General features: G+C 40.8%; 6 non-coding genes across 6 annotated transcripts; all 6 read right to left on the bottom strand.

Moving 5' to 3' along the window:
- Positions 1-7698: 7698 nt before the first annotated feature.
- On the bottom strand, positions 7699-7771 carry TRNAV-AAC (transfer RNA valine (anticodon AAC)). Its single transcript has one exon. It is a non-coding gene; the product is annotated as a tRNA-Val (tRNA).
- Positions 7772-8839: 1068 nt separating this feature from the next.
- LOC142471476 (U4 spliceosomal RNA) lies at positions 8840-8980 on the bottom strand. Its single transcript, XR_012789436.1, has one exon. It is a non-coding gene; the product is annotated as a U4 spliceosomal RNA (small nuclear RNA).
- Positions 8981-13559: 4579 nt separating this feature from the next.
- LOC142471512 (U4 spliceosomal RNA) lies at positions 13560-13700 on the bottom strand. Its single transcript, XR_012789471.1, has one exon. It is a non-coding gene; the product is annotated as a U4 spliceosomal RNA (small nuclear RNA).
- A 1727-nt stretch (positions 13701-15427) lies between these two features.
- TRNAV-CAC (transfer RNA valine (anticodon CAC)) lies at positions 15428-15500 on the bottom strand. The gene has a single exon. It is a non-coding gene; the product is annotated as a tRNA-Val (tRNA).
- An 896-nt stretch (positions 15501-16396) lies between these two features.
- On the bottom strand, positions 16397-16537 carry LOC142471508 (U4 spliceosomal RNA). The gene has a single exon (XR_012789468.1). It is a non-coding gene; the product is annotated as a U4 spliceosomal RNA (small nuclear RNA).
- Positions 16538-18236: 1699 nt separating this feature from the next.
- TRNAV-CAC (transfer RNA valine (anticodon CAC)) lies at positions 18237-18309 on the bottom strand. Its single transcript has one exon. It is a non-coding gene; the product is annotated as a tRNA-Val (tRNA).
- Positions 18310-19003: the final 694 nt, after the last annotated feature.

The following is a 19003-nucleotide window of genomic DNA, read 5'->3' as shown; positions in this document are numbered from 1 at the left end:
AGCATCGTGAGAAAATGGGGATGGTGGTGGGGGGGGGGGGGGGGTGGGTGGTGGGACTTGGGGGAAGAGGAAAAGAAGGGTATGAGGACAGGGACAAATGACTGGGGAAGAACAGGAAAACGGATTAAAATAAAAAAATGGCATGATGCAACATGCACAGTGATAATTAACAACGTATATAGCAGACAAAAACAGTTAAAACCTTATATAGCAAATCTTTTAGCTGCAATAGAGAACACATAGTCTATGAAAAGGGCAATCCATTTATGCTATTTGTTCCATAATTAATCATTGCAATATATTTATCTCAAGGCATCAAACAATGTGTCCCTATTGTACTACATGTTAAGATATAGTGATCAATCATATCTGTGAGTACCATATTAGTTTCACAATATGGGGGAATTAATATTGACCCCATATATTTTAATTAATGTGATAACCAATAGTATATTAATTGTGGTATATAAACAAACAAAGTAAATTATATGTACTGCATGTATACTCTAGATGAGATATTGTAATAGTTGTTATATCAGAATAGGTATGATAAAATCTATTATATGAGTAGACCCCAAATTTTTCATGGAAATTATTTTGACAATTAAGTATTTCAAGTATTTTGATGCGTGAGGCAAAAGAATAATCATAGGTCAATGTGTGAATCCAAAATGAGGACACTATACTGATGTTTTTGTCAATTAAGGAAGTGTTTCAACTCCCAGTCCTGATTCATGCCCCTGGGTGCCATTGTCCCAAGGGCATAAATCCAGAACATCTCTCGACGATTTAATGAAGCCTCCCTGTGTCCCCCTCTAGGATGCATAGATACATTCTCGATGGCGCTATATGTGAATGTTTTAATGGATCCTAATGGGCATGTATTAAAATGGCGCGCTACGGGGAAGCGTTCGTCACGTTTTTTGATGCTACGGATATGTTCTGTGATCCTCACTTTTAATGCTCTAATAGTTCTACCTATGTAGCCACTGAAGCATGCACATTTCAGCAGATTAATCACAAAGTTGGTGTTACAAGTCATGAATGTTTAATTATTGTATGTATGACCCGTATAGATATCCCTCAACGACTTTAGGGGTTCCGCATATTTACAAAGGGTACATTGGCCACACTTATAGAATCCCTTTGGTAACTGTGTTGATTTCTTATTCCTAGAGCTAAACATACTAGGGGATACATAGTTGCCGATTGTCTTGGCTTTTTTGAAAACCAGTCTCGGGTTTTGTCTAGTGTAAGGATCTAATTCTGGGTCTAGTCTTAGAACTCCCCAATGTTTTTGTAAGATGTATCTTATCTGCTCTGCTTGTTTGGAAAAGGTGGTTATGAAGAGAGGGCCCTGTTCAGTATCGTTGTTATTAAATGGTTTTTTGGGGTTTCTTTTCTTAATCAAGTGTTCGCTATCTGCTTGTAGAGCATGTTCATAGGCACTCTCCAGGTCCCTCTCTCCATAACCACGCTCTCTGAACCTTTGTTTGAGTTCTTGAGCTTGTACCAAAAAGGACTCTTTTGTGGAACATAGCCTCCTTAATCTTAAAAATTGCCCTTTGGGTATCCCCTTTATAAGTGGTCTCGGGTGGGCACTGTTCGATCTGAGCAGAGAATTTTTGGAATTTGTTTTTCTATATATACTGGTCTGAATTTGTTGTCCAGTATCTATATAGAGGTGCAGATCTAAATAATCAATCTGTGAGTCACTGTAAGAATGTGTGAATCTCAAATTGTATGTATTTGCCTCAAGATATTCAAAGAAAGAGTGTAAGGTGTCTACATCCCCATTCCAAATAAATAATAAGTCGTCAATAAAGCGACGATAAAAAATGATATTGTCTCTAAACGGGTTGCTATCACCAAAAATATGAGTGGACTCCCAAAATCCCATAAACAAGTTTGCATATGAAGGTGCAAATGACGTGCCCATAGCTGTGCCTTGTGACTGTAAATAAAATTGTGCATCAAACATAAAATAATTGTGCTGTAGCAAAAACATTACCGAATCTAACAAAAAAGTGTTTTGTGCTAAATTTAAATTTGAGTGATTAAGAAAGTGACTGATTGCTCTCGTGCCCAAAGTGTGATCAATAATAGTGTATAAAGAAGTTACATCGAGCGTAACCCAAGTGTAACCATTAAGCCATTTGATCATTTGAATATCTTGAAGCAAATCTGCAGAATCCCTTAAATAAGCGGGTAATGTTTTAACCAATGTTTGTAAAAAGTAATCAACGTACCTAGATAGACCATCTCCCAAAGATCCAATGCTAGATATAATAGGTCTGCCTGGAGGGCAGACTAGAGTTTTGTGGATCTTTGGGAGATGGTGAAAAATAGGTACGACTGGAAATGGATTGTACAAGTAAGCTGACTCACGATTATTAAGTACTCCTAGTTCTCTACCCAGATCGAACAGTTCTTGAATCTCCATCAAATACATCTGAGTAGGATCCCTGTCCAACTTACAGTATGCCTGTGTGTTGGATAACTGTCTCATGGCTTCCGTGTAGTAAGCTTGTGTGCTCATTATCACCACTGCTCCCCCCTTATCCGCATTCTTGATAGTGATATCGGACCTTTTCTTAAGTGTATTAAGGTTTGTCCTATCTTCTTTGGACAAATTATCAAAGGAGGGAGCAGTGAATGTATAGCCTTTGGCCAGAGCCTGTAAGTCCTTCTCCACTAGTCTCTCATAGGTCTGTAAATGGGGACCCTTGGAGAAGGAAGGACAGAAGATAGACCTACTCCTGAATTGTGTGTGTTTTGTACCACTCAAAAATGTGAACTGCTCTTCGTTACTTAAAGAGTCTAATATTGTGTCATCTCCTTCTAGATCTAACATGTCCTGAAGGACCCCACACTCTTTGAAAGATAATCTCCCCTCCTGAGGTTCATCCATTGTGTGAGAGGGGTCAGTGAGACCACTATCACCCAAGGGAGGAGGCTCAGAAGTTGATTTATCGGTGGAGGCAAAACACTTCTTTAAGGACAACTTACGGACATACTTCTGTAAGTCGATAACCGTGTTGAACAAATTAAAATTATTCATAGGTGCAAAATTAAGACCTTTGTTCAACACGGCTATCTCTCCATCTGATACAGTGATCCCTGAAATATTTATGACATTATGGCTTTCCATCAAGGGTCGATTTTTCATTGCTTCTGGGCTCCGTCTTTTTTTCGAGCGCCTTGTCCCTTTGTTGAGTTTTTTGCCGTCTTTTGGCTTCTCAAATCATAGGATGTGGAGGCCCCACTATGTTGCTTCATACTCCTGACCTCATAATCTGTATTCTCACTGTATCTGTCCGTGTCCTCATCTGTAGAGAATGAAACCGTATGCTGGCGGCTCTCTCCATCAGAGATATCCGAAATACTTGATGTTTCCGTAGATTTTTTCAGAATGGATCTCTTGGGAGTTGATCTTCTAGATCTATCTTTTTTGTTGTAATTATTCTGAGATCCTCTCTGTCCGGATTCCTGACGTGTGTTATTTCTCTGTGGAGGTGGTCTCTGCCAGGCGTAGATCTGATGACGCTCATAATCCATACGGTCCCTCTCGAATTTTTGTTGTTTTTTCAACATAATGTCAGCCTCAGCTTTCTCAACATTTTTTAACAATTTCTTGTCCAGTGTTTGGAACTCTCCCATTTCTTTAAATGCGCTCAATTTCTGTTGGAGATCTTTTATGTTTTTCTTCACATTGATCCTTTCTTTGATTTTTGTTTTTATTATCAAGTCCATCAGTTTCATGGAACACTCGTCAAGTGTATCTATCCATTCCTGTTCGAACTCCTTTGATGGAAATCCAAAGGAAGGTGTCTTCTTCACACGAAGACCTCTGGGGATCCTCTTCGTGAGGATATAATTATCTAGAGTTGTAATGTCCCACCAGAGTCTTACATTGGTTAACAAGATTTTTTCCAGTTTAGTGAAGTAGATATCCAAATCAGCATTATCTTCAGTCATGTCTTGAGGTACATTGTCAAAGAGGTGTGCTGCCCTTCGTTTTCTTCCTGAATTGTCCGCACATTTATATACAAAAGTATCGTTCACAGAGTCACATGATTCAGATCCCTCTATATCTTCCTCCATTGCAGATATAAATCTCCCATATACCAATATAAAAATGAAAAAATGTATATTTACACCGTCAAAAGACTTGAGCTGGTCCCTACAATCACATAAGTTTATTAATCTTTGTTGTCGTCTTCAGATAAGCTACTGTATATGCAATACAATCGATGGTTTGGGGCATAGGTCCCAATAACAGTGCTCAATCCAATTCCAAACTCCAGTCATATGTATAATGACAGTCCATATGTGTATGAAGCCAGTTAAACCATACAGTGAGATATTGGACCCAGTGCTATGTGTAAGCAGCAATACCACAACCACTGATAAATCCACTAATCAAGTGAGATGATCCATATGTATTGATGAAGAGATGTAATAAAGGTATAACATACCATGGGTGTGTGGAATAGTGCCATGCAGGTCACTATAGCTGCAGCGCTGTTACCGGTCATCAAGTCTCCTTGGGGAGAAAAACAATACTCACTGAGGTCTGCTTCCTTGGTTGCGTGCATCAACGCTCCATATTCAAAGTTTGTGGTAGAAATCCCTGGATTCCAGCGGTGCACAGCTTGGTAGATTCAAGAGACCAGCAAGGTGTAAGTTAAAAACAGAACTTTATTAATAGAACATGGTATATGGGGGGTAAAACTCTTACGCGTTTCGGACCTACAAAGTCCTTAATCATAGAGTTGATTCGCGCCGTTTGGTTCCCCAATCTTTAAAGGGTAAGCCCCTCCCCCCTGCGTCATCGCGCTGCGTGATTTTGGCGCGAAAATCGCCAAGCTAACCCCTCATTGGTTCATGCTATCAGCCACTGAGCAGCCTTATGCCGCGAGTGTGTCCCGAGCAGGGGAATGACGCGCATGTTGGTAACTGCGCGCATATCCCCTCCTTCCTGACAGATCGCGACGTCGCTAGGCAACCAAAATAAACAAATACAATGAGTTGCCCGTCTCTGTGTTCTATGAGGATAAATACAGCATCGTGAGAAAATGGGGATGGTGGGGGGGGGGGGGGGTGGGTGGTGGGACTTGGGGGAAGAGGAAAAGAAGGGTATGAGGACAGGGACAAATGACTGGGGAAGAACAGGAAAACGGATTAAAATAAAAAAATGGCATGATGCAACATGCACAGTGATAATTAACAACGTATATAGCAGACAAAAACAGTTAAAACCTTATATAGCAAATCTTTTAGCTGCAATAGAGAACACATAGTCTATGAAAAGGGCAATCCATTTATGCTATTTGTTCCATAATTAATCATTGCAATATATTTATCTCAAGGCATCAAACAATGTGTCCCTATTGTACTACATGTTAAGATATAGTGATCAATCATATCTGTGAGTACCATGTTAGTTTCACAATATGGGGGAATTAATATTGACCCCATATATTTTAATTAATGTGATAACCAATAGTATATTAATTGTGGTATATAAACAAACAAAGTAAATTATATGTACTGCATGTATACTCTAGATGAGATATTGTAATAGTTGTTATATCAGAATAGGTGTGATAAAATCTATTATATGAGTAGACCCCAACTTTGTGATTTATCTGCTGAAATGTGCATGCGGCAGTGGCTACATAGGTAGAACTATTAGAGCATTAAAAGTGAGGATCACAGAACATATCCGTAGCATCAAAAAACGTGACGAACGCTTCCCCGTAGCGCGCCATTTTAATACATGCCCATTAGGATCCATTAAAACATTCACATATAGCGCCATCGAGAATGTATCTATGCATCCTAGAGGGGGACACAGGGAGGCTTCATTAAATCGTCGAGAGATGTTCTGGATTTATGCCCTTGGGACAATGGCACCCAGGGGCATGAATCAGGACTGGGAGTTGAAACACTTCCTTAATTGACAAAAACATCAGTATAGTGTCCTCATTTTGGATTCACACATTGACCTATGATTATTCTTTTGCCTCACGCATCAAAATACTTGAAATACTTAATTGTCAAAATAATTTCCATGAAAAATTTGGGGTCTACTCATATAATAGATTTTATCATACCTATTCTGATATAACAACTATTACAATATCTCATCTAGAGTATACATGCAGTACATATAATTTACTTTGTTTGTTTATATACCACAATTAATATACTATTGGTTATCACATTAATTAAAATATATGGGGTCAATATTAATTCCCCCATATTGTGAAACTAATATGGTACTCACAGATATGATTGATCACTATATCTTAACATGTAGTACAATAGGGACACATTGTTTGATGCCTTGAGATAAATATATTGCAATGATTAATTATGGAACAAATAGCATAAATGGATTGCCCTTTTCATAGACTATGTGTTCTCTATTGCAGCTAAAAGATTTGCTATATAAGGTTTTAACTGTTTTTGTCTGCTATATACGTTGTTAATTATCACTGTGCATGTTGCATCATGCCATTTTTTTATTTTAATCCGTTTTCCTGTTCTTCCCCAGTCATTTGTCCCTGTCCTCATACCCTTCTTTTCCTCTTCCCCCAAGTCCCACCACCATCCCCATTTTCTCACGATGCTGTATTTATCCTCATAGAACACAGAGACGGGCAACTCATTGTATTTGTTTATTTTGGTTGCCTAGCGACGTCGCGATCTGTCAGGAAGGAGGGGATATGCGCGCAGTTACCAACATGCGCGTCATTCCCCTGCTCGGGACACACTCGCGGCATAAGGCTGCTCAGTGGCTGATAGCATGAACCAATGAGGGGTTAGCTTGGCGATTTTTGCGCCAAAATCACGCAGCGCGATGACGCAGGGGGGAGGGGCTTACCCTTTAAAGATTGGGGAACCAAACGGCGCGAATCAACTCTATGATTAAGGACTTTGTAGGTCCGAAACGCGTAAGAGTTTTACCCCCCATATACCATGTTCTATTAATAAAGTTCTGTTTTTAACTTACACCTTGCTGGTCTCTTGAATCTACCAAGCTGTGCACCGCTGGAATCCAGGGATTTCTACCACAAACTTTGAATATGGAGCGTTGATGCACGCAACCAAGGAAGCAGACCTCAGTGAGTATTGTTTTTCTCCCCAAGGAGACTTGATGACCGGTAACAGCGCTGCAGCTATAGTGACCTGCATGGCACTATTCCACACACCCATGGTATGTTATACCTTTATTACATCTCTTCATCAATACATATGGATCATCTCACTTGATTAGTGGATTTATCAGTGGTTGTGGTATTGCTGCTTACACATAGCACTGGGTCCAATATCTCACTGTATGGTTTAACTGGCTTCATACACATATGGACTGTCATTATACATATGACTGGAGTTTGGAATTGGATTGAGCACTGTTATTGGGACCTATGCCCCAAACCATCGATTATATGTGACAGTTTAGTCTATTAAAGTATAATCAGCTCAAAGCTGGAAACAGTTATTTGTTTTCTTTATACATTAGCTTTCTTTTCCTCGTCTTGAAATAACTGAGCATTGACTGGTATTTTATTGGTAGTAAAGCAGAAAAAAAGATTGCACCATTGACATTATAAATAATTATCATAAGAAACTAACAAATTCCCTGAATCAATATCACCTTTAATAAGTACAAGTTAAATAAAAAAAGGCTGTTTCTGCCCGGTCTCGAACCGGGGACCTTTCGCGTGTTAGGCGAACGTGATAACCACTACACTACAGAAACTAAGCTGGGAGCATTACTCCTACCATTAGGGAAGTGTATCTGTCTATGTCCTATGCCAGGAGGCACTGGCTTTCAAAGCTGTGGGAGGGGAAAGGAAACAGTCGACTCCACTTAGTCATATAAACACCTGCCCACAGATCCGTGTTGTAGCCGGGCACAAAGGAACTACATTTCCCAGCAGTCCTCTCACTAACGCACGCTGCTTGTGTAGGTGGCATTTCCAAGCATACCTTGCTTGGCTCACACATGCTCACAGACAGTTAATATTGGATGTGAAGGAAAGACTACATTTCCCAGCAGGCATTGCCAGCTTCGCGCATGCTCAGTCTTCACAGGTAAAATATAAAACCTCAGTGTGGCTGCAGAACTGTTTGTTTCACGCCCCCTCCCTCTGTAATTATTAGTGGGTGACTGTGTCCGGGACCAGGAGCGCAGCACTGTGGGGTCTGCAGATGGATCAGGGACATCACAGCACTGACCCCTTATGTCAGAAGATCAGCAACTTTATACCTTCCACAAAAAGATACATATGCAATATCTAACCCAATATATATGTATCTCTTCCAATGTGTCAATTAAAGGGTTTCAACATGTTCCTTCCCCCTAATCACAACATACTCTGCATCTAGATACATATCTCCCGTCAGTATGTCTGCACATGACATTGGATACTTTGTACAAATCCTAACACAGCCCTATTTCTATTATACACTGTTATCTCCCTCATCTCATTTAACATTTTATATAAAGTTCTGTGAGTAATAATTTCCATGTCACGCCCCCATATAAAGTACATGTTGATATATTCATTGTATTTGGTATTTATTAACAACTGATCTTGCTGGAGAATCGTGATGTAAGAAGAATAATGATATTAATACCTCATTAGTGTGGCTATAACTGAATATTTAAATAGTTTGTTTAAAAAAAAAAACATTAGCAGAAGTAAAAGTACAAGCTTGTTAATTTCAAAACATTTCATTGACTAACATTTCCATTATTAGCATTAATCAGAAGCATTTTTATCTAATGTCTAATGCATAATCTATATTTAGACTCAAAGATCAGTCTCTCGTGAGACTGTCAAAAATTGCTAATGCTGACTATATTGCAAGTCATCACAGCGGGGTATTGGGAAAAGTTTTCAACTAGCAATAATCACGCCTCGGATTAACCTCATGGGCTATGATACTGCCCCTGCGCAAAGCTAACTTTCTACTGGGCTAGTAACCACCAGCCCACAAGAAGCCCTCCTTACAGTTAAGGCTAAACAAATGCAGACACTGATTCAGCGCTATGCATTGTGGGAGTTAATATGGTAATTTAAGTGTGAACTATAAAGACTCTCTTGCAGTTCCCCAGACTATCACTTCCATTGTATCTGCATGTAAAAGCTTCAGCTCTAACAATCAGTCAGTCATTTAGATCTGATCCCACAATGCAGGAAGATAAAGCTATTTTACAATATGTACTTATTCCAGGTGCTCCTTTATTTTGCTCACTATGATGCATAGTAACAATAGTTTAGAGAAATGTTAATAAAAAGGCACATTTGTAAAAAATACAGAGGGGGATAAATACATTATTTTCGTTTATTCTGTATTTAAATGTAACCTTGTATTTAGGTATTGACAAAAAAGTCCTCATCTCCCAAAATTGAACAAATGTCATATTGACACATAATTTGCTGTTTTCTATAAAATATCTACTGCAGTTGTATTTGCTGCAATGATTATTTGCAGAAATAGAGAGATATAAGGATCTAGGTAAACTCTCTAGCAATATATTCAAATATAGTAAGGTTGAAAATTATCCTTTCCACAGAAATCTCACACACTTGTGTTTTGGTAAAAGTAAATATGTTTATTAAACAAATACAGCAATAAGCAGATAATCACATCACACATTATTTTTGTTTTGAAAATTCTTTTATTATGCAGCAAATCTTTACAACAAGATAATAACAGTACATAAATCATTTTCCAAACGGAAAAAAAACCGCGACGTAAACAACGGCGCAGTGCATATCCCACACAACTCACATACATTTTTATTAATGGTTTCCCAAAAGTAAAAAAAAAAAACTGTGACGTACACAACGGTGCAGTGTATTTATACATATGCACCGCACCACAGGTATGACATGTCATACAAACATTATCTCAAACTTTATTTGTACAGAAAAAACTTTTGGGGCGGGGGAGTGGGAGGGGGTGTTTAGTCCTCCTTCTCAGGACCATCAAAGATGGAACAGCACACGGGGGGGGAGAGGGGGGGTTGGAGGACAGAAAAGAGGGAAAGATGACCCTGATAACTTATCTGTGCTGGCCCTGGGTACACGATCCTATCGATCAGCCTGGATAGGTGCCTCATGGAGTGCGCAGCTGAAGAGAACTCTGGCGTGGACACGGTGAGGTCTGCTAGGAGCTGCAGGCGTCCATGCTTGAAAGCACGTGACTCTGTCCTCCAACCCTCCCCCCCCGTGTGCTGTAGGGGTATGTTATTGTGGGTCAGAGCTAGTGGGTTACACGATCCTGCAGTATTGTTCTCTCCTCACAGGGTTAACATATATTGGTGTGTAGGGTACCCCGTTCCCTCATTTCTGCCCCTGTGTGTAGTTACTAACCAGCAGGGCCAGTTTTTGTGGGGCTCACACCATCATTGTTCTATCGGTCTATGTATGTCAGCTGTACTAATATCTATGTATGTTACCAATGATTATCTTTGCTACTGTTTTGCCTTCTAACCCATCACTGATGCATGGTTTACAGTGAGCTAGAGTTCACACACATTTAATTGCCTCTAGTGGATGTATATATTTTATATAGCGCTCCAGTGATGTCATCCACTACAGCTAGCCTTCACTGCCTTAAACCATAGGCATTGATTGTGTGCTATCTGTTATTCATAGTGCTTATGTTTATTTCTCCAGTGATTTGGACTAACAATCTGGCAATTTGCCCTAATAGCACTCACTGTATTCAGTTCATTCCATTCACCATATACTCTGGTACCATTTTAACCAACATTAATAAAGCATATTTAAATACTATTTCTAGGTTTGGTTCAGATTATTCCTGTGTTGTTGCTTTTGTACCAGGGTGACCTACCTCTTCAGATTTTGAGTGCATCAATAGGGCCTTATCTGTATGTATTGTGTCTTTACATCATACAGTGTTCTCTGTGTTCTGATTAGTCTCCCTGCCCTATTGTACCAGTCTGATTTAGTGATCTTAACGGTCACACTAGGTTGAGCGAGTGCAATCCATTTTTTGCTCTATTGTAAACACACCACAGTACAATGTATATTTTGGTGACATAATTGATGTAAAAATGTGAGGTGTGTCCTGCTAGGGTGTGAGGCGGCAGGTGGGTGTTCAGTACGGGTGGCGCGTGGGTAGTGAGTGCTGGCTGTGGGTGGGGGTCCTGCTAGGGTGTGAGTCAGCAGGTGTGTGTCGTGTGTGGGGTGGGTGAGAGGCGGCGGGTGTGTGTCGAGTGTGGCGGGTGTCTGTTGAGTTGGGGGAGGGCTGAAGGGGGGGTGAGGGGGAGGTGAAGGGGGGGTGAGGGGGGGTGGGGGAGGTGAAGGGGGGAGGTGAAGGGGGTTGGGGAGGTGAAGGGGGGTGAGGGGAGGTGAAGGGGGGGTGAGGGCAGGTGAAGGGGGGGTGAGGGGAGGTGAAGGGGGTGGTGAGGAGTGGTGAAGGGGGGGGTGAGGGGTGGTGAAGGGGGGGGGGTGAGGGGAGGTGAAGGGGGGGGTGAGGGGAGGTGAAGGGGGTGGTGAGGAGTGGTGAAGGGGGGGTGAGGGGTGGGGAAGGGGGGGGTGAGGGGAGGTGAAGGGGGTGAGGGGAGGTGAATGGGGGGGGGTGAGGGGAGGTGAAGGGGGGGGTGAGGGGAGGTGGAGGGGGGTGAGGAGAGGGGGGTGAGAGGAGGTGGAGGGGTGGTGAGGGGAGGTGGATGGGGGGTGAGGGGAGGTGTAGGGGAGGTGAGGGGAGGTGGAGGGAGGGTGAAGGGGAGGGGGAGTGAAGGGGAGGGGAGTGAGGGGAGGTGAAGTGGAGGGGGGGTGAGGGGAGGTGAAGTAGAGGGGGGGTGAGGGGAGATGATGTGGGGGGGTGAGGGGAGATGATGTGGAGGGGGGGTGAGGGAAGGTGAAGGGGGGTGAGGGGAGGTGAAGTGAGAGGTGAAGGGGGTTGGGTGAGGGGAGGTGACGGGTGGGGGAGGGGAGGTGAAGGGGGGGGGTGAGGGGAGGTGAAGGGGGGGTGAGGGGTGTTGAAGGGGGGGTGAGGGGTGGTGAAGGGGGGGTGAGGGGAGGTGAAGGGGGGGTGAGGGGAGGTGAAGGGGGAGTGGTGAGGGGAGGTGAAGGGAGGGGGGTGAGGGGAGGTGAAGGGGGTGTGAGGGGACGTGAAGGGGGGAAGGGTGGGGAGGGGAAGGGGGAGGGGAAGGGAGGGAGGGGGTGGAGGTGAAGGGGGGGTGGAGGTGAATGGGGGAGGTGAAGGGGGGGAGGTAAGTGACAATTAATGTATCAGGCGGCCGCTTGCTCCCCCTTCCCCCACTGTCTGCCGGTCGTCCCCCTCCCCCCCAAAACCTTCTGTCTGTTGTGGACGTCAGCAGACGGGGGTGCGTGCATGCGTCGGCCGCTCCCTCACCCATCCGCCCGCTCCCTCACCCATCCGCCCGTTCCCACGTAGATCTGAGGCGGGAGGCAGCATGTCTGAAATTGTTCTGGCCGCTCCCCCGGCTGACTGTCCACTCCCCCGCTTTGTCTCGGGCGCTCGCTCCCGTGCGGCTGCTCCCTCGCTGACTCTAGCGACCGGGGTGTTAGCCTGGAGGCAATGCGGGAAGGGAGGGCAGAGGCGCAGGGGTTGGAGGCAGCGGGAGGCACAGGGGTTTTGCGCTGGGAGGGGAGGCGCATGGGTGAGGCAGCGGGAGGCACAGTAATGTGAGGCACAGGGGTGAGGCACAGGGGTGAAGCAGCGGGAGGTACAGTAGTGTGAGGCGGTGTGAGGCACAGGGGTTTGAGGCAGCGGGAGGCACAGGGGTTTGAGGCAGCAGGAGGCACAGGGGTTTGAGGCAGGGGGAGGCACAGGGGTTTGAGGCAGCGGGAGGCACAGGGGTTTGAGGCAGGCCAGCGGCAAGGGTGTGCACTGGGAGGGGAGGCTGTAGGCGCAGGGGTGTGAGGCGGCGGTTTAGTTATTTACCTGGGCGGCAGGTGGCGCCGGCTGGTGTGTGTGTCACTGTTAGACCACACCATCCAATGAGAGGTGTGCGGGGGCGGGCTGGCAAAGGGAGCCATCTCATTGGCCTGAGGCGGAGTGACGGGCCAAAGGTCCAATGTGATTGCCCCTAGACACAGGGACATACAATGTTTTCAAAAATATATATAGATAGATAGATTTTTTTTCCCCGTCAGTATGTCTGCACATGACATTGGATACTTTGTACAAATCCTCACACATCCCTATTTCTATTATACATTGTTATCTCCCTCAACTCATTTAAGATTTTATATAAAGTTTTGGGAGTAATAATTGCCATGTCCTGCCCCATATAAAGTACATGTTGATTGCTATTTCTTAACAACTGATATTGCTGGAGAAACATGATGTCAGAAGAACAATGATATTAATACCTCGTGTTTGTAGCTGTAAATGGAGATTGAAATAATTTATTTTGTAAACATTTACATAGAAGTAAACTACAAACTTCTAATAATTTCAGAACATTTCATTTACTAACATTTGCATCATTAGTATGTACAACTATATCTAGGTAAATGATAAGACACACAGATCAGTCTTTTGTGAGACTGTCAAAAATTGCTAATGCTGACTATATTGCAAGTCATCACAGCGGGGTATTGGGAAAAGTTTTCAACTAGCAATAATCACGCCTCGGATCAACCTCATGGGCTATGATACTGCCACTGCGCAAAATTAACTTTCTACTTGATTAGCACCAAGCACTACATAAGAAGCCCTCATTACAGTTAAGGCTAAATAAATGCAGACACTGATTCAGCACTGCGCTTTGTGGGAGTTAATATGGTAATTTAAGTGTGAACTATAAAGACTTTCTTGCAGTTCCCCAGACTATCACTTCCATTGTATCTGCATGTAAAAGATTCAACTCTAACAAAGCAGTGAGTAATTTAGATCTGATTCCACATTCCAGGTGCTCCTTTATTTTGCTCACTATGCTGTATAGTAACATTAGTTTAGAGAGAAGTAAATAAAGGGCACATTCGTAAAAATACAAAGGTGGATAAATAGATTATATTCGCTTATTCTGTCTTTAAATGTAACCTTGTATTTAAATATTGACAAAAATCCCCAGATCTTCCCAAATTAAACAAATTCCATATTGATACATTTTTGTAATCACATAATTTGCTGTTTTCTATTAAATATCTACTGCAGTTGTATTTGCTGCATATTTGCTGCAATAATTATTTGCACAAATTGAGATATATAAGGATTAGGGAAATCTATCTAGAAAGAGATCTGTATATAGTTAGGTAGAGGATTATATTTTCCACAGAAATCTCACTCTGTTGATGGTTTTGCTGAAAGTAGATATGTTTTTTTTAAAACAAATACAGCAATAAGTCAGTATCACTTTCTAACAGTACCACTCTTCTGACTCACTTTTAATGGTGTTTGTGTTGGAAATAGAAGTATCATTTATGTTTGGCACTAATAAAATTCATTTTGTTATTATTCTTTGTTTATTTTATCGCAATATTATCAGGAAAGGGATGTGCATGTATGTACCTTAGTAGAACAGAATACTGAATATTTCTGTAGCTTCCCTAATTAGTTACTTCAGGATACATATGACTGAATGTGGAACACACTTTCTCTGATCTTTTCTGAATATTTTTTTCCTATCATGTTTGTCCTCTGTGTGCACCTCTCTAGTGGGAATAATTGTAATTCCAATTGGTAACTGATCTCTTTCGTATTTTGAAAGATAACATTTTATGTTTATAAATAAGAGATCAGTGAATATATCTAAATTCACCAGCGAGAGTTAAATACACTAGTGTTTACCTTAGTGCACTTTGTCTTATTTTAAGTTTATGTCCGTTGCTTTACCCTGTCTTTTAGTTTGTAAGTGTGCTGTCTTTTTTCAGTGATCATAAATGCCCTTTTATTTTTTTTTAGTTAAAAATCCCCTTTAAAAATAATTAAATTAGTCAAAAATATAAATTAAGGGACACACAGAAAATAGACTCCAGGTTTCAATAAATTAAAAATCTGCACTTAACTAAACCACCACAAGATGGCACTGCTGGTTTACAAATGGTTCTGGTCTGATTTATCATGAGGAAATAACCAAGTTTATTGGAGACTATGGTGTTCATGTGTTAAAAATGTAAATAGATAAAATATAATGGTCATGAATATGAATGTATAAATCCTAATATTTTTGAAGTGGGATATTTGCAGTTCTGTTTAATAAAATGATTAAAAAAAAAAGTAACACCCTTTTTTTTTTGCAGAGGATGGTTTCTATACTCGACCACATGTTAAGAGCAGACTGTATGCAAGTCCCTTATACTTGTTTTGTTTGTTTTGGTTTGTATGCAGCAAAAGGGATTACACTTTATAACTAGAAATATCAGAACAAGCTAACAAATACCCCGGATTACATTAAAAAGGCTGTTTCTGCCCGGTCTCGAACCGGGGACCTTTCGCGTGTGAGGCGAACGTGATAACCACTACACTACAGAAACTAAGCTGAGTGTCAGTCTCCAATCATTACAGAAGTTTGTGTGTCTATGGCTTGTGAAGGAAAGACTACATTTCCCAGCAGGCATTGCCAGCTTCGCACATGCTCAGTCCTCACAGGTAAAATATAAAACCCCAGTGTGGCTGCAGAACTGTTTGTTTCCCTCCCCCTCCCTCTGTAATTATTAGTGGGTGACTGTGTCCGGGACCAGGAGTGCAGCACTGTGGGGTCTGCAGAGGAATCAGGGACATCACAGCACTGACCCCTTATGTCAGAAGATCAGCAACTTTATACCTTCCACAAAAAGATACATAAGCAATATCTAACCCAATATATATGTATCTCTCCCAATGTGTCAATTAAAGGGTTTCAACATGTTCCTTCCCCCTAATCACAACATACTCTGCATCTACATACATTGGACCTGTTGATTGGAGGTTTGGTTGGTTGAAGGCCACCTGGAGACGTCTGTTTTATGTGTAATGTATTATTTCCCGTCAGTATGTCTGCACATGACATTGGATACTTTATACAAATCCTAACACATCCCTATTTCTATTATACATTGTTATCTCCCTGAGCTCATTAAATATTTTATATAAAGTTCTGTGAGTAATAATTTCCTTTTAATGCCCCATATAATGTACATGTTGATATATTCATTGTATTTGGTATTTTCTTAACAACTGATCTTGCTGGAGAAACGGGATAGCAGAAGAATAATGATATTAATACCTCTTGTTTATGGCTGTAAATGAAGATTGAAATAGTTTGTTTTTTAAACATTAACACAGAAGTAAAAGTATAAGCTTGTTAATAATTTCAGAACATTTCCATCATTAGTTTAAAACAGTAGCATTTTTATATATTGCATCATCTATGTTTTGACACAAAGATCAGTCTTTTGTGAGACTGTCAAAAATTGCTAATGCTGACTATATTTCAAGTCATCACAGCAGGGTATTGGGAAAAGTTTTCAACTAGCAATAATCACGCCTCGGATTTACCTCATTGGCTATGATACTGCCACTGCGCAAAGTTAACTTTCTACTGGGTTAGTAACCACCAGCCCACAAGAAGCCCTCATTACAGTTAAGGCTAACCAAATGCAGACACTGATTCAGCGCTATGCATTGTGGGAGTTAATATGGTAATTTAAGTGTGAACTATAAAGACTCTCTTGCAGTTCCCCCAGACTATCACTTCCATTGTATCTGCATGTAAAAGCTTCAGCTCTAACAATCAGTGAGTCATTTAGATCTGATCCCACAATGCAGGAAGATAAAGCTATTTAACAATATGTAATTATTCCAGGTGCTCCTTTATTTTGCTCACTATGCTGCATAGTAACAATAGTTTAGAGAAATGTTAATAAAAAGGCACATTTGTAAAAAAATACTTTGTTTATTTTATCGCAATATTATCAGGAAAGGGATGTGCATGTATGCACCTTAGTAGAACCGAATACTGAATATTTCTGTAGCTTCCCTAATTAGTTACTTCAGGATACATATGACTGAATGTGGAACACACTTTCTCTGATCTTTCCTGAATATTTTTTTCCTATCATGTTTGTCCTCTGTGTGCACCTCTCTAGTGGGAATAATTGTAATTCCAATTGGTAACTGATCTCTTTTGTATTTTGAAAGATAACATTTTATGTTTATAAATAAGAGATCAGTGAATATATCTAAATTCACCAGCGAGAGTTAAATACGCTAGTGTTTACCTTAGTGCACTTTGGCTTATTTTAAGTTTATGTCCGTTGCTTTACCTTGTCTTTTAGTTTGTAAGTGTGCTGTCTTTTTTCAGTGATCATAAATGCCCTTTTATTATTTTTTTAGTTAAAAATCCCCATTAAAAATAATTAAATTGGTCAAAAATATAAATTAAGGGACACACAAAATAAACTCCAGGTTTCAATAAATTACAAATGTGCACCTAACTAAAACACCACAAGATGGCACTGCTGGATTACAAATGGTTCTGGTCTGATTTATCATGAGGAAATAACCAAGTTTATTGGAGACTATGGTGTTCATGTGTTAAAAATGTAAATAGATAAAATATGATGGTCATGAATATGAATGTATAAATCCTAATATTTATTCGTGTGTGTGTGTGACGTTAAACGGGTAAAGAGATTCGTATCACCATTATACAATGCCTAAATATTCTTTTTTTTGTTGTTGTTGTTGGAATTCTAGTATAAAAAATATATATTTTTCCGAAGCTCCAATATTTTATTAAATGATGCTTCCGTCAAATTAAGACAGATGGGCACCCAGAAGCAGATACAAGCGAAGAGGCTCATTCTCTACCATGTGACTTGAAACACTAAATGATCTAGTACTTATCTTTGCAACACAACATGCAACATTCTAAGAATTCTGTTTCAGATTCTAAATGAAAGAATCACCTTGTTTCTGGTTTGTAATAGATCATATACATAATTTTACAGAAACGTTTAAATATATATATATATATATATATAATATTACAATTTGGCAAATATTGTGGGATATTTGCAGTTCTGTTTAATAAAATGATTTAAAAAAAAAGTAACATCCTTTTTTTTGCAGAGGATGCTTTCTATACTCGACCACATGTAAAGAGCAGTCTGTATGCAAGTCCCTTATACTTGTTTTGTTTGTTTTGGTTTGTACGCAGCAAAAGGGATTACACTTAACGAGAAATATCAGAACAAGCTAACAAATACCCCGGGTTACATTAAAAAGGCTGTTTCTGCCCGGTCTCGAACCGGGGACCTTTCGCGTGTGAGGCGAACGTGATAACCACTACACTACAGAAACTAAGCTGAGTGTCAGTCTCCAATCATTACAGAAGTTTGTGTGTGTATGTCCTATGGCTTGTGAAGGAAAGACTACATTTCCCAGCAGGCATTGCCAGCTTCGCGCATGCTCAGTCTTCACAGGTAAAATATAAAACCTCAGTGTGGCTGCAGAACTGTTTGTTTCACTCCCCCTCTCTCTGTAATTATTAGTGGGTGACTGTGTCCGGGACCAGGAGTGCAGCACTGTGGGGTCTGCAGAGGAATCAGGGACATCACAGCACTGACCCCTTATGTCAGAAGATCAGCAACTTTATACCTTCCACAAAAAGATACATAAGCAATATCTAACCCAATATATATGTATCTCTCCCAATGTGTCAATTAAAGGGTTTCAACATGTTCCTTCCCCCTAATCACAACATACTCTGCATCTAGATACATTGGACCTGTCAGTATGTCTGCACATGACATTGGATACTTTGTACAAATCCTAACACATCCCTATTTCTATTATACATTGTTATCTCCCTGAGCTCATTTAAGATTTTATATAAAGTTCTGTGAGTAATAATTTCCATGTCACGCCCCCATATAAAGTACATGTTAATATATTCATTGTATTTGGTATTTTCTTAACAACTGATATTGCTGGAGAATCGTGATGTCAGAAGAATAATGATATTAATACCTCTTGTTTAAGGCTGTAAATGAAG

This window comes from Ascaphus truei, chromosome 20, assembly GCF_040206685.1.
Source record: "Ascaphus truei isolate aAscTru1 chromosome 20, aAscTru1.hap1, whole genome shotgun sequence".
Classification (NCBI taxonomy): Eukaryota; Metazoa; Chordata; class Amphibia; order Anura; family Ascaphidae; genus Ascaphus; species Ascaphus truei.
This window is presented reverse-complemented; position numbering and strand designations above follow the sequence as displayed.